Source organism: Haliotis asinina, chromosome 15 (assembly GCF_037392515.1).
Source record: "Haliotis asinina isolate JCU_RB_2024 chromosome 15, JCU_Hal_asi_v2, whole genome shotgun sequence".
Lineage (NCBI taxonomy): Eukaryota > Metazoa > Mollusca > Gastropoda > Lepetellida > Haliotidae > Haliotis > Haliotis asinina.
In genome coordinates, this window is record NC_090294.1 from 21,230,197 (window position 1) to 21,247,854 (window position 17,658).

Below are 17,658 nucleotides of genomic sequence, written 5' to 3' on the forward strand. Positions count from 1 at the left end.
TCATAATATTATAGATGATCAACAGTAATGTTACAACGAAGGTTATTTGAATTGAAACATTGCCTGTTAACTCATTCACTCACTCACTCACTCACTCATTCGGAACTCTTTAGTCTGGACAGATTTTTTTCTGGGCCAAGTTTCGTAAACGATGAGTTTGCACGAGTCGTTTTAAAATCAAAGACACTGTTCCAACATAACTATATACTACACAGGAATAAACAGTTAATTTCACTACAACATACATGGCTCTTTACCTGCGAATGTTCTACTGAATAAAAACATTTTCTGATCCTATTATAATTTTGAAAATATCAATGATTCTCTTAGAATCAGTCATTGATGTCATATTCCGTTGGCAGTGTAAAACCAGATTGTGAAAGGTTTCAAAGTTTTCAGTGTATGTATTCAGTATATCTGTACTCAGTACGAATTTAATATTGTATGAATCTGTTTACTGTGGAAAAATGCAAAATATCAATTCATGTGTTGTTTACATAAACCGTCTCGATTTTCACAGTTTCATATTACATACGCTTTCTGCGTTACCAGGCCTAACTAATAAAAGGTTGGAGCGTGTGGGGGGCTATGGTGTTCCAGTGAGAAGATCTAGAAAGACATACATGTGTCAAAATGACGACAAAGTCCACAAAGTGCATTATTTCGCACTATGATTGCTTCTACAAACATTTGAACCACCTCATGCATTTTCTGACTGGAAGTCGCTGTATTTATTCATGTGCTCAGCATTTGGATAACCAGATCTTGTATTGTTTTCTCCAGCTGTTGGGCTGCCATTCTCACGGATTCCGGGATGAAATCCGGCAAAAAATGCGAGCCATCTTTCCCCTTCGTCTGCGCAGGCAGGATTCACCTAGCTTCTCGTTTCCTCTCACATCTGATTTCAAGATGGCCGTCTTTCGTGACTTCCGGTTATGGCGGCCTAACGGGGACCTTCTGCACACGGTCCCTTGTCTGGAGCTTATCATGTTTATTTTAGTTGGCGTTTTGGAATGTGGTAGACACGTTGTGGTCAAAGTTTATTTTCACAACACAATTTACCAATTATGTATCCATTAGTACTCTACGGTCACTCGTTCGCTTTACTACCGAAATCATTTTTCTAGGTCAAACTGATATGGCGACGACACGAGGCTTTTTGCTTTTTAAAACATAAACGGAAATTCACCATAATTTGACAGAAAATATATATGACGGAAAGCCATTAGAACACATTGTGTTCCACAGGGAGAGGTTTTGTGTGAACTGCTGTACGAATCAATATCCAACCATAAACGCTTTACTGGTGCCGTGTGAATATGTTTGGCACCGAAGAGGCTAAAGAGCCGAGTAGTTTTCTCAGCATCCGACAGTACCATTAAACAGAATCTACTAAAGGGAGTTTAGTTTTACTTGGCTTTTAGCAACATTCTATCAATATCACAGAAATGTGCTTCGGACGTTGCAGCCATGTGGGGAATAGAACCCGAGTCTTCGGCGTGACGAGCGAAGGCTTTTACCACTAAGCCATCCCACCGTCCCAGAATCTATTAAAAGAATCGCATCTTCTTTCCATATGTCCTTACAACAATAGATAGCACTATTGTTGTGCTTATGGATTTATTATGAAATAGACTAAAAGGCGAAGATGTGGGCAAATATCGAATTTTGTCCAATATAAATAAAGGCCAGAATCGTAGTTATCCCTCCATTGTTTTTGTTCTTTTGATTATGATGGTTCTCTAGCTTCGAGAATGCCGACGCACATATGGGAATGAACAACTCTCGTGTGAGGGCATTACTGGTCCGTGAGTTCAGGTGACTGCTCCTAGATGGATCCACCTACGCGAGCATATTCTGCGGCGTTGTTAGTTCATGGCGCCACCTGTTGAGTGGTGTTGTTTGACAAGAGAGCACGTGTACCATTAGTAATTTCAAGGTCGATGAGTGCCTTTTCTTTAAACCAGGGAGGGCCACCGATAATTCCTGTTACCTTTATACATGACATTAAATGCATATGTGAATATTCCACTGGGACGGTGGGTTAGCCCGGTGGTTAAGGTTTCCGCACGTGAACCGCACGTAGGAGTTCGATTTTCAGCAAAGGTATTACGTGTGAAACAAAGTTCTGATAGAGCTAAAAGCGGCGTAAAAGTGTATTCACTCAGCCTCACGGTATATATTGTCCCGATGACCCGAGTTCGATTCCTCACATGTGTATCATATGTGAAGCACATTTCTGGTGTCCCCGTCGTGATATTGTTGAAATATTGCTAAAAGAGGCGTAAAACCCAACTCACTCACCAGAGCAGTGTGCTGGATAAGTCATAAAGATGTAACATTGCTGAATGCGGCATAAAACATTTGTTCAATCAGTCAGTATCTCAGACAAGCTGGAATGGCAAAGGGATGCTGGTTATCCGATATGACGTTATTGATGCTGTTGACGATGTTGTTGCCGACAGTAAGACAGTGCCGCTTTCACCTGTAGACGTTGTTGGGAGTCTTCATTTTCTCGATCACCCGCAAACATGAACGGGCATCTGTGAAAACAGTGCACTTTCTCCCTAATTGGCCCGTGCAACATTCTCAGCCATCATGTCATCACGTGACATGCAACTCAGCTGTTTAACTGGTTCCATTACTTCTGTGTGCATGTCGGTATGCAGTTTCATGACAAGACAGAAGCTCACTCGAGTATGGAGCCGACAATGAGTGGTTGTTGAGTGGTGACTGAGTGTGGTTTCACGCCGCTTTTAGCAATATTCCGGCAATATGACAGCAAGAGACACCAGAAATGGGGTTCAAACTTTAAACCCGTGACTACTACTACTACTACTACTGCTGCTGCTGCTGCTGCTGCTACATCTACTACTACAGCTACTACAGCTACTGTTACTACTACTGCCACCTTGACTGCTAGCACTACTACAGCTACTGTTACTACTACTGTTACTACTGCCACCGTGACTGCTACCACTACTACAGCTACTGTTACTACTACTGCCACCGTGACTGCTACCACTACTACAACTACTGTTACTACTACTACTGCTACTGCTGCTGCTGCTGCTGCTACTACTACTACTACTACCACCACCACCACCATCACCACCGTGACTGCTACCACTACTACAACTACTGTTACTACTACTACTACTACTACTACTGCTGCTGCTGCTGCTGCTGCTACAGCTACTACTACAGCTACTACAGCTACTGTTACTACTACTGCTACTACTGCCACCGTGACTGCTACCACTACTACAGCTACTGTTACTACTACTGTTACTACTGCCACCGTGACTGCTACCACTACTACAGCTACTGTTACTACTACTGCCACCGTGACTGCTACCAATACTACAACTACTGTTACTACTACTACTGCTACTACTGCTGCTGCTGCTACTACTGCTACTACTACTACTACTACCACTACCGCCACCACCATCACCACCGTGACTGCTACCACTACTACAGCTACTGTTACTACTACTGCTACTACTGCCACCGTGACTGCTACCACTATTACAACTACTGTTACTACTACTGCTACTACTACTACTACTACTGCTGCTGCTGCTGTCACCGTGACTGCTACCACTACTACAGCTACTGTTACTACTACCACCACCGTGACTGCTACCACTACTACAGCTACTGTTACTACTACCACCACCGTGACTGCTACCACTACTACAGCTACTGTTACTACTACTACTACCACCACCACCGTGACTGCTACCACTACTACAGCTATTGTTACTACTACTACTACTACTACTACTACTACTACTACTACTACTACTACTACTACTACTACTACTACTACTACTACTACTACTGCCACCGTGACTGCTACCACTACTACAGCTACTGTTACTACTACTGCTACTACTGCCACCGTGACTGCTACCACTACTACAGCTACTGTTACTACTACTACTACCACCACCACCGTGACTGCTAGCACTACTACAGCTACTGTTGCTACTACTGCTACTACTGCCACCGTGACTGCTACCACTACTACAACGACTGTTACTACTACTACTACTACTACCACTACTGCTGCTGCTGCTGCTGCCACCGTGACTGCTACCACTACTACAGCTACTGTTACTACTACTACTACTACTACTACTACTACTGCCACCGTGACTGCTACCACTACTACAACTACTGTTACTACTACTGCTACTACTACTACTACTGCTACTACTGCCACCGTGACTGCTACCACTACTACAGCTACTGTTACTACTACTACTACCACCACCACCGTGACTGCTAGCACTACTACAGCTACTGTTGCTACTACTGCCACCGTGACTGCTACCACTACTACAGCTACTGTTACTACTACTGCTACTACTGCCACCGTGACTGCTACCACTACTACAGCTACTGTTACTACTACTACTACCACCACCACCGTGACTGCTAGCACTACTACAGCTACTGTTGCTACTACTGCTACTACTGCCACCGTGACTGCTACCACTACTACAACGACTGTTACTACTACTACTACTACCACTACTGCTGCTGCTGCTGCTGCCACCGTGACTGCTACCACTACTACAGCTACTGTTACTACTACTACTACTACTACTACTACTACTGCCACCGTGACTGCTACCACTACTACAACTACTGTTACTACTACTGCTACTACTACTACTACTGCTACTACTGCCACCGTGACTGCTACCACTACTACAGCTACTGTTACTACTACTACTACCACCACCACCGTGACTGCTAGCACTACTACAGCTACTGTTGCTACTACTGCCACCGTGACTGCTACCACTACTACAGCTACTGTTACTACTACTGCTACTACTGCCACCGTGACTGCTACCACTACAACAACGACTGTTACTACTACTACTACTACTACTACTACTATCACCACCACCACCACCGTGACTGCTAGCACTACTACAACTACTGTTACTACTACTACTACTACTACTACTACTATCACCACCACCACCACCGTGACTGCTAGCACTACTACAACTACTGTTACTACTACTGCTACTACTACTACCACCACCACCGTGACTGCTACCACTACTACAACGACTGTTACTACTACTACTTCTACTACTACTACTATCACCACCACCACCACCGTGACTGCTAGCACTACTACAACTACTGTTACTACTACTACTACTACTACTACTACTACTATCACCACCACCACCACCGTGACTGCTAGCACTACTACAACTACTGTTACTACTACTACTACTACTACTACTACCACCACCACCGTGACTGCTAGCACTACTACAACGACTGTTACTACTACTACTACTACTACTACTACTATCACCACCACCACCACCGTTACTGCTAGCACTACTACAACTACTGTTACTACTACTACTACTACTACTACCACCACCACCGTGACTGCTAGCACTACTACAGCTACTGTTGCTACTACTGCTACTACTGCCACCGTGACTGCTACCACTACTACAACTACTGTTACTACTACTACTACTACTACTACTATCACCACCACCACCACCGTGACTGCTACCACTACTACAACTACTGTTACTACTACTACTACTACTACTACTACTATCACCACCACCACCACCGTGACTGCTACCACTACTACAACGACTGTTACTACTACTACTACTACTACTACTATCACCACCACCACCACCGTGACTGCTAGCACTACTACAACTACTGTTACTACTACTACTACTACTACCACCACCACCGTGACTGCTAGCACTACTACAACTACTGTTGCTACTACTGCTACTACTGCCACCGTGACTGCTACCACTACTACAACTACTGTTACTACTACTACTACTACTACTATCACCACCACCACCACCGTGACTGCTAGCACTACTACAACGACTGTTACTACTACTACTACTACTACTATCACCACCACCACCACCGTGACTGCTAGCACTACTACAACTACTGTTACTACTTCTACTACTACTACTACTACTATCACCACCACCACCACCGTGACTGCTAGCACTACTACAACTACTGTTACTACTTCTACTACTACTACTACTACTACTACCACCACCACCGTGACTGCTAGCACTACTACAACTACTGTTACTACTTCTACTACTACTACTACTACTACCACCACCACCGTGACTGCTAGCACTACTACAACTACTGTTACTACTTCTACTACTACTACTACTACTACCACCACCACCGTGACTGCTAGCACTACTACCACTACTGTTACTACTTCTACTACTACTACTACTACTACTGCTGCTGCTGCTCCTGCTTCAGGTGTTATCCATACGACCCGCGTTATGTTCAGTTTGTATGAAACACCTGTGCCTTTCTTTGAAGAAAACAATTTGTTGAATTTAAAATTATTTAACAGGATCTGCTGACAGGGTGTGCCGCTGACAGACCCCGGGGTGGCCCCTTCCTGCCCGAGCGAGACCGTCGGATGCTTCTAGTTAGCGACTCGTATAGACAAACACGATCTAGATTCTACTCACATGACAACATAATATTTGTTTGTGTTGCCCCACGGCGGTCGTCTCCTGCCATAACACGACCAGCTGTCGGGGAAATAGTATCTTCCTCAGCCAACCCTCACGCCGCTTCCGAGGAATGCCGGGAAAATAAAGATAAGACGTGATTACTGCATTTTGTTTTGATTTCAATAATCAAAATAACAGATATTTCAGGCCTGATTAGCGGCATATTTCGTGCAGCTTGACTTGATCAAAGTAGTGCGCATGCCCAGAAGAGGATTGTGAGCGGTCTGGGATAATGTCAAGCAATACATATGCTGGTGCAAATAGCCAAGACGACTGCTTATTCAGACATGGTATCATTAAATTCAAAACCAAAGTATTGACAAACACCAAAATTTGAGCATACAAATAATCCTACCCATTTATTGAACACCACCACACAATTATGAAATCATACGTTTCATCTACATCATTGACGTTAGTTTCAACTTGTTTTCAACACACAGCCTTGTTGACATTACGAAATACAAAAAAAATGCATTTTTCAGGGAAAAGGTGAGTATGACATATGTAACCTGATGCCTAGGTGACTTTTTATAATAAAGATCTTGGCATTAAACATATGGCGATATATTATTTTTGATTATTTACGCTGTTTCATGAACCTCATTAACGCGAAACGTACAGCTCTCGCGAATATGTCACACAAAAATGCAGGCTGCACATGAAATTAAACCTCAACTCTCGTGGGGCCATCGCCTAAAGTACAAACTCGCTGTGTAGAACTGCTTTCAGAAACATATCACCCTGCAAGGTGTTTAGTGAACGAGTATTATTCCAGCTAATATGGCGACGGTATGTAAATAATGACATCTGGACCAGACAATCCAGTGATCGACATCGTGAGCACTGGTCTAAGCATTTGGGACACAATGACATGCATCAACCAAGTAGGACAGCCTGACCATTCGATCATGTTAGTTTCTATTGCTAAAAGCGGCGTAAAACTCACTCGTTCACTCAATCCGTCAATCAGTTTAAACCTGAAGCAATTATAATCCGTAGTTTTTCACACCTTTCGCTGACCTGCGTCCAGAATAATATCACAGCTGTGATTAGCTGATATTGTGAAAGATTTTTGTGTTTTGTAATCCAGTGATTAAAATTATTTTTCCATATCAAATATTGCTTTTTTAACATGATGACTTTTGCTGAATGTAACCACATGTATTTGAAACCGGGTGACCTTTTGTGCGGAACTGGGGTGGTCTGTCCAGCTTCCGGTAATCGGAAGTGGTTGAGGTTGTCATAGTTTTCTTTTGTTTTAAGAGTAGACAATGCGCACATATACATATAATAGCTGTTGAGGGATTAGCTAATGACAAAAAATATAACGTTATTGTAATCAAAGGCTAAATAAATGTTTGAGTTTTTGGCTTTTGTTTTTGGCTTTTTTGTTTAGTTTTGTTTTGTTTTCAGGAGTTTTTTCATTTGTTTTGTTTGGGGTGTGTGGGTTTTTTGTCTGTATGTTTGGGTTTTTTTGTTTTCGTTTTTTGTTGTTTTTTGTTTGTTTGTTTGTTTTTTTGGTTTTTTGTTTGTTTTTTTTTGGTTGTTTTGTTTTTGCTTTTTGTGTGTGTGTGTTAGTTAGTGAGTGAGTAACCATCAAAATGACACGTCATGATGTAACTGAAATACGATTCAAAACGGTATGAAACAAAACAGATTTTCTCAACATTCACAATTCCCTGACAAATGTGCATCTTAAGGCACTTAAAAAGAATTAACCCACAGCAAACACCAAACACATCCAACAGACGTAACGTGTTATACCATGAAAATTTCAACCCTATCATCTCATATTAAATCCAAATCAAACATGAAATTCGCCATTTTCATGCTCGTTCTACTACAACAACAAAACGTTTCTGTCTACACACGCACGTGAATAGAAAGAAAAAAAACATGAAGCTCGTGTGAGCACGAATGTTTCCAACAGCCCTTGGCGCCACCTACCGGCTGATGAGAAACACAGCCTTCATTCAAATATCAGGCTCTTGAATCTTGACTGGCACAGCTACTTGAATGCGTGGCCGCCCGTCCGTGTTAGCACGTAGATAGGATCCCAGTCCATCATGACTGTGTTTCCCATCAAAGCGAACTGCACTCATTCAGCCCTGATGTCATGCTAAGTGCTTCCCATCGCGCATCGCAGTCGAGCCATAACACAACATCCCACCTGTGGTTGACACACGTCACCTGCTCGCGCAATCCTCCTGACCGGAAGTCAAGTGTCAACTTGACCCGCACGTGCAGGCGACGTCGGTTAACACGCACATATGTTGTAAACTAGTTACCAAAGCATATTAGTAACAACTGAAGTGCGCGTGGTATAACAGATTGTAGCAATGCTTTGACGAGTTTATTGCCGAGCATCAAAGACAATATATTGTCACGTATAGGCTTAAATAGTTTTATTGAACATCATAGTTCTGTGCTCTTAGGGAGCCGTGGGGTAGCCTGTTGATATAAGCATTCGCTCGTCGCGATAATGACCCACATTCGATTCCTCATATGGGTACATTGTGTGACATCCATTTCTGGTGTCTGCCGCAGTGATATTGCTGAAATATTGGTGCAAGCGACAGAAAATTCGCTCACTCATTCACTTACTCACTCACTCACTCACTCACTTAGTGTGTCGTACAGACCCTGAAGTATAAATATCCAAGAAAGCCCATGCAAGTCTAGAAAATGTAGTCTAGATTTCCATAGCTTCAGAAATGAAGAAAGTCTCAGGGCTTCATTTCATTATGTTATGTTTTTCACTGTGAACGTTTTTTCAGTAAAATATGTTCATTTTAGAGACTAGCTGTTAGTCTATCACTCACTGTGCTTCTTATATGTTCTAAGGGCAGAGGTTTAGCCCAATGGTTAAAGCGCTCGCTCGTCACGCCGAAGACCCAGGCTCGATTCCCCAAATGGGTACATTGTGTGAAACCCATTTCTGGTGTCCCCCTTCGTGGTGATGCTGGAATATTGCTAAAAACCTACCTACTGAGTTACTTACTCGATAGTTCTATTGGTCCTTTCGCGTACGTATAAAGATTACTTAGTAGAGCATCGTTGATACCTTCGGTCTGTATTTCATTTAAAATAATATTTTGCAGGTGACGTGAGCCTCACTGGTAGCTATTTTGGAGAAAGATCCATCAGGGGTTTTTTTTCATGTTCGAGATGGTTCAGTCTTCCTCAACGTTTATCCACTTTAACATTTAAAATTAAAATCATGCTGTTTTTCAACCCCAATTCATTTTCTTACGTCAGTGCAGTGACGCGATCGGAAGTAATAATCGCTCAATAACTTTCCAAATTTAGTAAAATTAGATTATTTTTCAATATCATAGAAGAATAGCGGTGCAAGCACTAACTGGCATCAAATATGCTAGTTTGTAGCATAGTCTTTCTTGTGCATGTGGTTAACCATTCACCACCTCTTCATGGTAATTCGCGTGAAGGAATGGTTCTATATACTCCCACCTCAAGTCAGTGTATTCATTCGCCATTCAGTCAAAATAATAAACTAACTGCAGTGCCTTCGTTTTGAATGATAGGAGGTGAACGACAGCCATGTGTGAGTGAGGTAACTTGAAGACCCGGGTCAGAATTGGTCTTCAATAACTCATGCTTGTCGAAAGAGGTCGCTGACTTGGTTGACACATATCATCGTGCTCATGCTGTTGATCACTTGGTGATCTGGTCCTCACCCACTCCGAGAACTATTTCATAACCATCGTGTAGCAAATAATATCTGCAACGTACATACAATGCCACGTGTTTAAAATAATGTATTTGTGCCACTGGCGTCTGCATATGCGGGAAATAGAATTGCGCTTTTTGTGCCATAATGCAATTTGACAGTGTGCAACAATATTAGAATTCTATTGAGGGGATAATTAGAGGTAGCGTTTATAGCGCCATACAATATTGATACATGATGTAAGCGGCTGTTCCGGAAGCACGTGATCGGAACCACGTGATTGGGGACAGGTGCGTGTAGTTCGCCGAAGCAAAAGATCAAAGAGTGGGATTGCCTGTATTTGTAGAGAAAAAAAATTGATTACATATGTTGGTTAGTAAATATGCAATGTGTATCGTTGAGTGGATAAAGATAGCAAGTCTCAAAAAATTAGATTAAAGGTTTTAAGCAACCGTTGCCCACATGCTGTTCGGATTCTACCTGACATAAATCGAAAAGCGCATCCTATAAGTCTTGACTGAAAACTGATGGAAACTGAACAGAAAGTTGTCAATTATGGTTCGCTCATATAATCCTCTTGAGAAGAATGCTCCTTTGAAAGTTGGCTTCGATTCGGAAATGCGAGAATGATAAAACAAGACAATGTCAAATGGTTTTGAAGAATTCTTGAAAAGATGCTGAACCTTTCTCATCTGGCAGAACTGATTGATACGACTGAACGGGCAACAGCTCGACTACAACACGCGGCATCACGCACCTGCGTCCACGCGGACAGAGAACCGGGGACGGGATGGGGGGTGGGGCAGTTTTGTAGTTTAACGACGCTGACTAAAGGTTCTTTGAGATGAGAGGAAATGGTGTACGTTATGGATAACAAATCATGAAGAGAAAAAAAATCTTTTTGAGACCACAGAATCTGAAAGGATAAGCTCGTCTGACACATGTTTTTGTGAACGAGTGCGTGGGCGCGAACGTGTAATGTTTCAAACCTAGTGTAAAATTTGGACGTGTATTGATTTGCTGTCTATATTACTATTAGACAACATTACATTTGCTCCCCACCCTCCCCTCTCTCCTTTCTATTTCCTCGCGCACCTGCTCACTCACTCAGTGGCACAATTTCTCACAAACTAATACCTGAAAACCGACTTTAAAAGAATACAGTTTAGCAGTTAGAAATCTCGCAAAACCCCAGAGTTCGTTATCATCTAAACAACAAAATGACACAGTTTCCATGTTTTTAGTTTATGTAAATTTTGAGATTTTGAATTTTTGTAATTTACTAAATAATTTCACGTATGTACTCACGACGCCAAAGTTTGACGGAAATTTAACAGGAGATCATTTCAAAAGATGCAGTACATGGTGAAATGTCATCGCTTGGCGTCGTGCTAACCTTGTAAAACAGAATTTTCAACTCAAGACTTGACTAATCGTCAGAGGAATGATTCATCTTGAAGATCGATGTCATTATAACGACAGCGTAAAGTCGTTAGACCTATGCTAACCTTTCACTCAAACGTTTTTTGTGGGTTTTTTTCCAGGCATTTTTTCATGTTCGTGTAACGAGCCATGGTGATATAACACAGGTAAAACGCTGACATGTTATTCGGGAGATTTAGTTTTTTCACCAGAGATCTACACCTTTTTGACAACATGAAGATACAGGTAAGAAGTTGTCTTTTGCAAATTATGCTTGTTACAAGGGACGACTAACGGGATTTGTTTTTAAGTCTTGTGCTCTAGGTTTATGCGTCTAATTGTACCTTAATTGTGTAGATCGATTCTCTTGATGTATATCTATGGTTCAGATTGGTCCAAATTGCACTTTAGAGCTTTCTGTTTTGGCCTGCCGATCATTGTTCGAATCCCAGATTCGTGTCTATGTCATTGTGGTACCTGTGCAGGTGGGTTTCATTCTGCCTTCTTAATATTTCTATTTACTTGCCGCCATTATGATGAGGGGACATGAACGAGTTGAACGTTACTCTTGGTTTGTTTGTTGGTTTGGTGCTTAACGTCGCCTTCAGCAATATTCCAGCTATGAGGCGATCTCTGACTAGCATCACCGCAAGATTATAGCTGGGATATTGTTAACGGTGACAAGGGTGGTGGGTTAGCTCAGCGGTTGGGGTGTTCGCTGGGCAATTTGACAAGTGACACAAAACGGGATCTACTCACTTTTCTGTATTCTTAACTGAAAAAAATGCAGCAAACAAGCAACACAAACAAAATGAGCAAAATTCGTATTTCCTGAAAAGTACCAGTTTCTGTACTTCACCTTCCTTTGTTGAAATAAAAACCTGTTTTCACAAGCATCCGCTCCTAACTGCATGTTTTTGTGGGCAAGTTTCTCCACGCTGTCAAGCCAGTAACACTGATGGAGAGCCCCCCTTTCTTCGAGGCGGCCCTACAAGTGAGACGCGAAAGGAGGCATCTCATTCTTGTTTCCCTAGTTACTTCATCTACTATGTTTTACTGAAGGTAACGTATCGTCATGCGATATCTTCTGACTTGTGACAACATCCGCGAGTACTTAAGAACAAAAACGTGAGAAGAAAGTTCTCGTGGGAATGAAGTAAGATTGCGACTTGGTAGAAGAAACAACGCGCTGAAGAGGCAGCACTAACCTTGCTAGACGTGGCGGAGAGTGACCACTCCATTACTGTCAGTTCACGACGTTACTGCGACCATCACGTACTTACAGCGGACTTTCTTGTAGTACACTGTCACACTGCATGACTGCCGACTGATGACGGGCCTGTATCATCTGTAGTCCCTGCTTAATGGGGCGATCGGTTTGGCCAGATGGTTTTGTCCCCTTGTGGATTCGAACCAAGACAGCCTCAATTTACCACACGTCCAGGGGCAGTGAGAACCCTTTACACAATCTGTCATTATGGAATCGTTCACTATCACATGGCATGGCTGCCGACTGATGACGGGCCTGTAACAACTATAGTCTCGACGTTCGGGGCGATCGGTTAGGAAAGATGGTTTTGTCGTTGTGGGGTTCGGACCCCGACCGTCTCAATTTACCATACGTCCAGGGGCAGTGAGGACCCTTTTCACAATTTGTCATTATGGAATCGTTGTAACGAGGGAACGTTTTACACAGAACCATCAACTACTATACTGTTGTGATATAGGCGATTTAATAGCAAATGACGATGTAGAATACTGATATTATTCTGACAATATTAAATCAGTCTCGTCATGGAGCGAAATAAACATTTATGCTCACTCTGTTTCATGCCACATAGCAACAGTAGGTTTCACTGTTACCATTCAAATATAAATGTTAGTAGAAGAACAATCATCTTCCTGTTAACAAACATGTCTATTTCATCTCATGACCTTACAAAGTTGACATTTTCCTTCTGTCCGTGTCTGCTGTCATGCCGCTTGGAAAGGAAAGTTTCGTTTTTGTTTCCAAATTTTTGTAAGAGTGAGTGAATGAGTGAGAGTGAGTTTAGCTTTACGCCACACTCATCAATATTCCAGCTATATGACGGCGGTCTGTAAATATGTGAATCTGGTCCAGACAATCCAGTGATCGACAGCATGAGCATCTATCTGCGCAACTGGGAAACGATGACATGTGCCAACCAAGTCAGCGTGCCTGACCACCCGTACCTCTTACGACAAACATAGTCACCTTTTATGGCAATCATGGGTTGCTGAAGGCCTATTCTACCCCGGACCTTCACGGGTCACTTTTGTTAGAAAATGTATGAACATAAAATGGTAAATAACAGTGTGTGGTAACTTTTATCAGAAAAAAGAACGAGGAGAGAAAAAAAAGAACAAATGAAAACTTGTATTTCTGTGTAAAGACGTTCCCCTTAGAGTATAACTTGTATAGGATTATGCAGTGATAAACGCCTCGAAAAATATGAAAAACGTTAATATACTGAGAGAAACAAATAAAGGATAACAAGACAATGCAAGTGTTCCTTAATATTTTCCAGTTTTCATCACCACAGCGCTATTCAAATCTGGTTCCGATCACGTGCTTCCGGAACAGCCGCTTACATCATGTATCAATAGTGTATGGCGCTATAAACGCTACCTCTAATTATCCCCTCAATAGAATTCTAATATAGTTGCACACTGTCAAATTGCATTATGGCACAAAAAGCGCAATTCTATTTCCCGCATATGCATGACGAAAACTGGAAAATATTACAAACGGAAACCTGGATATCGTGGAAATATCAAAACCTCAAAACCTGCCTCTAGATAGGTTTAGCGGTTTGGTAAGGAATTGGTATTCGGTCTGAGTGATATTATGTCAATCTCATTGTGTGTTACAGAACTGTACGGAATAAGCAACAAGACCCCAAATACAACAGGTGTAACCAGTGAGCCAGATGCATTGTGAATCATTTTGCGACCTCATCAATCAGGGGCAGCATGTGATTTCTTAGGTAAGGTATGCTGCCTAAACCACGACATAAAATATCGAAATACGGTGTTATTTTGTTATTTAAGTTTAAAATTCAAATTCATTTGTAAGTACCATTTTCTCATGAAACATGGTGTTCTTGGAATTCAGTGCATTCAGAGTTGTTTGAGGTGCATATTTTCACTTTCACTGGAGAAACATCGGCTGAAAAGTAGGTCATTGTATGGAAATGTTAATGAGAACTCATTTTCGGTATGATCCTTACTTGTTTCTATCAGTGTATAACAGAGAGCCCCCGACAGAGAGTAAGCATTGGTAATTTGACGAAAGAATGACATGCGTTATCAAAACGAAAATAACTGCCCAAATGAGACACTCAAACCCACAAACAAAACTTCAACACATGCATCAAATACATTGCTCTCGAATCAACAATTATTGTTTGTTCCGTTTCAGTCACCATCAAACACTGGTGTGCGTTTCCCTTTGTGCTAAATACTTTCCCCATGCCGTGTGTGGAATAGTGACACTGGCCCGTTGGCCCGTGGCAAGTAAAAATCCAGTCGCACCAGTAAATGTCAACAGCACGACTGGCTAATGAATTTTCGTGGGGTCAGTTTGTAAATATATCACTTTCTCCGACTTGTTAAGTTATAAAACACTATTAAATCATGCAAGATTATGGCCTTATAAAAACGTTCAGCGAAATGACGAAACCCGTGTCTACATTCAAATTTCGAGCCTGCGAGTCATTTTATGGACGGGTACCTCTAAGATATAGGTAACCCAACTGGCTAGCAAAATTTGGAAACCATTTCGCACACTGTCGGCATGAGTCCATTCAATATTATTGACCTTTATTAATGCATTTCCTCCAGTCCTCCCTACAAGTTTGCATTACCAGCGAATCAAAATATTTTTAAAAACATTTTCGACTCAAACCACCATGACCAATTAATCATAATCATCCGTCGGTTAAAAAACGGGCTTTCATCGTTAAAAGGTGTTTTACCTGTTTGCGCCACAACGCTTGCGTGAGCTACACATAAATCTAGTCTACTCCAAAGTGGTCGCAACCCGTTTCACTAAGTCATTGTCAAGCACCTGCAGTAACACAAGAAACCCTATATACGTGTTGTCGCCGAAACAGTTAAAACATCCATCTAACGCCCGTCTATAAAGCTGCACTAAAATTACGTCCGTCTCACAAAACATCTACGGTTAAATGCATGATAGATTACTGTCGAGTTTACGACTCATTTTTCACCACTTTTTAGGTTGGTGAATTCCCAAATTGAATATAGAGGCCAATGCTACAGTTTTTCCGATGCTTTCCTGAAAACATTCAATGGCGTGTTTTTGTTGGGAAACTGGATCTTCTTCAATGCTGGAATCGATGCGCCCATGCAAGCCATACACAAGCTGTTATTTTCGCTATCAGTGTGGCCTTGAGCTGTGATCAATCATAGATCTCGTAGGGTTATATGTATCCCGTTATTTCATACAAATAATATTTCTTGCAAATTTACTAAAAGGTGTTTTCATGTACCAGCTTATTAGTAATTGTGTAAATGCCCCATGATGTTTCAATTATCACCTACGCATGAAGGGGTCTGAATGAACGGCTGTCACTGCGAGAGCGCCTGTGTAATATATTTTGCAATGTTTTGTTAATATCGTATGAATTGGCGTATGGGGGTTAAGTCGGCACATTATATTAATGATGACAGGGCAATAAAGAGAAAAGCTCCTTTTTCTCGTTACAAGTGAACATAAAACCTAATCCAAGGTAGCCTATCACATATATTCCTCAGTATACAAAAACTGGTTCTGCCGAAAGGTAACATGAGATAACTTTGTCTGTCATATCTGATTATCCCTTCAACAGTGGGGCGGTGGGTAGCAGATTGGTTAAAACTTTCCCTCGTGACGCCGAAGACCCGGGTTCATTTCTTCCGATGGGTACAAAGTGTGAAGCAACGTCTGGTGTTCCCCGCCGTGATATTAATGGAATATTGATAAAAGCGGCGTAAAATTAAACTCATTCATTCCCCCCTAACTCCTCTAAAATTCGACCTGGAAAAATTATTTTGAAATTGTACGGTATGTATTGTATTGTATTGCATTGTATTCTATTGTACTCTCTTCACTGAAAATATATCGCCCAAAAAGTCATAATCAATAACCGCTTTTACGGTATATACTGGGATTGAAGGGTATATACTGAGACTGAAGTCTCCACCCCATTGAAGCATCAGAAATACATATCATCCAGTTATTGGCATTTCTCGAATTTCTGGCCCTAACAATTAACAATAGGATGTAAAACAATCCTGCTATATAAGTCGACTTGCCTGCCATGAGATTATGGAATTGGCATATACTATTTCCCTGACGTATGCACGGTATCGGATCAGGATACCCCGGGGTAGCGAGACAAAGCAGCTACCTCGACACCAGCGGGGTGCAGCAGCTGGGAGGTATCGGCACTGACGGGGAGGGGCGTGTCTGATGTCCAAGTGGTCAGTGAATGACGCTATATATCATTCTTGTACACCAGTGGTCTTTTGACAGATACGTAGTGTAGGTATTCATCTGTGACAGTTGGCATTTACTGCTTTTTCTTTTGTTACCACAATCAGACAATGACATTGGAGAAATTGACCGCATTAAGGTTTCTCTTCAGGGGCTCTGGGTTTTTTTAACGTATTTGTGGTAATCTTTTAGTGGTCCTTAGTAATTTCTAATTATATTTATGCATTATACATAAATATAAAATGTGGTTTTTTAAAATTCCGAACATTTGTAAAATGCACTTGGGTTTATATCTTGATTTTGGAACGATGATACGGATAACCCTGTGTCTTGCACCAGAATTGATGCTAAGAGTTACGTCCCTTACACGCGAGAGGATCTGGTTTGCATCTACATTCGCTCTCTGTGCCTTTGGTGATCAGCACCATGTCCATGAT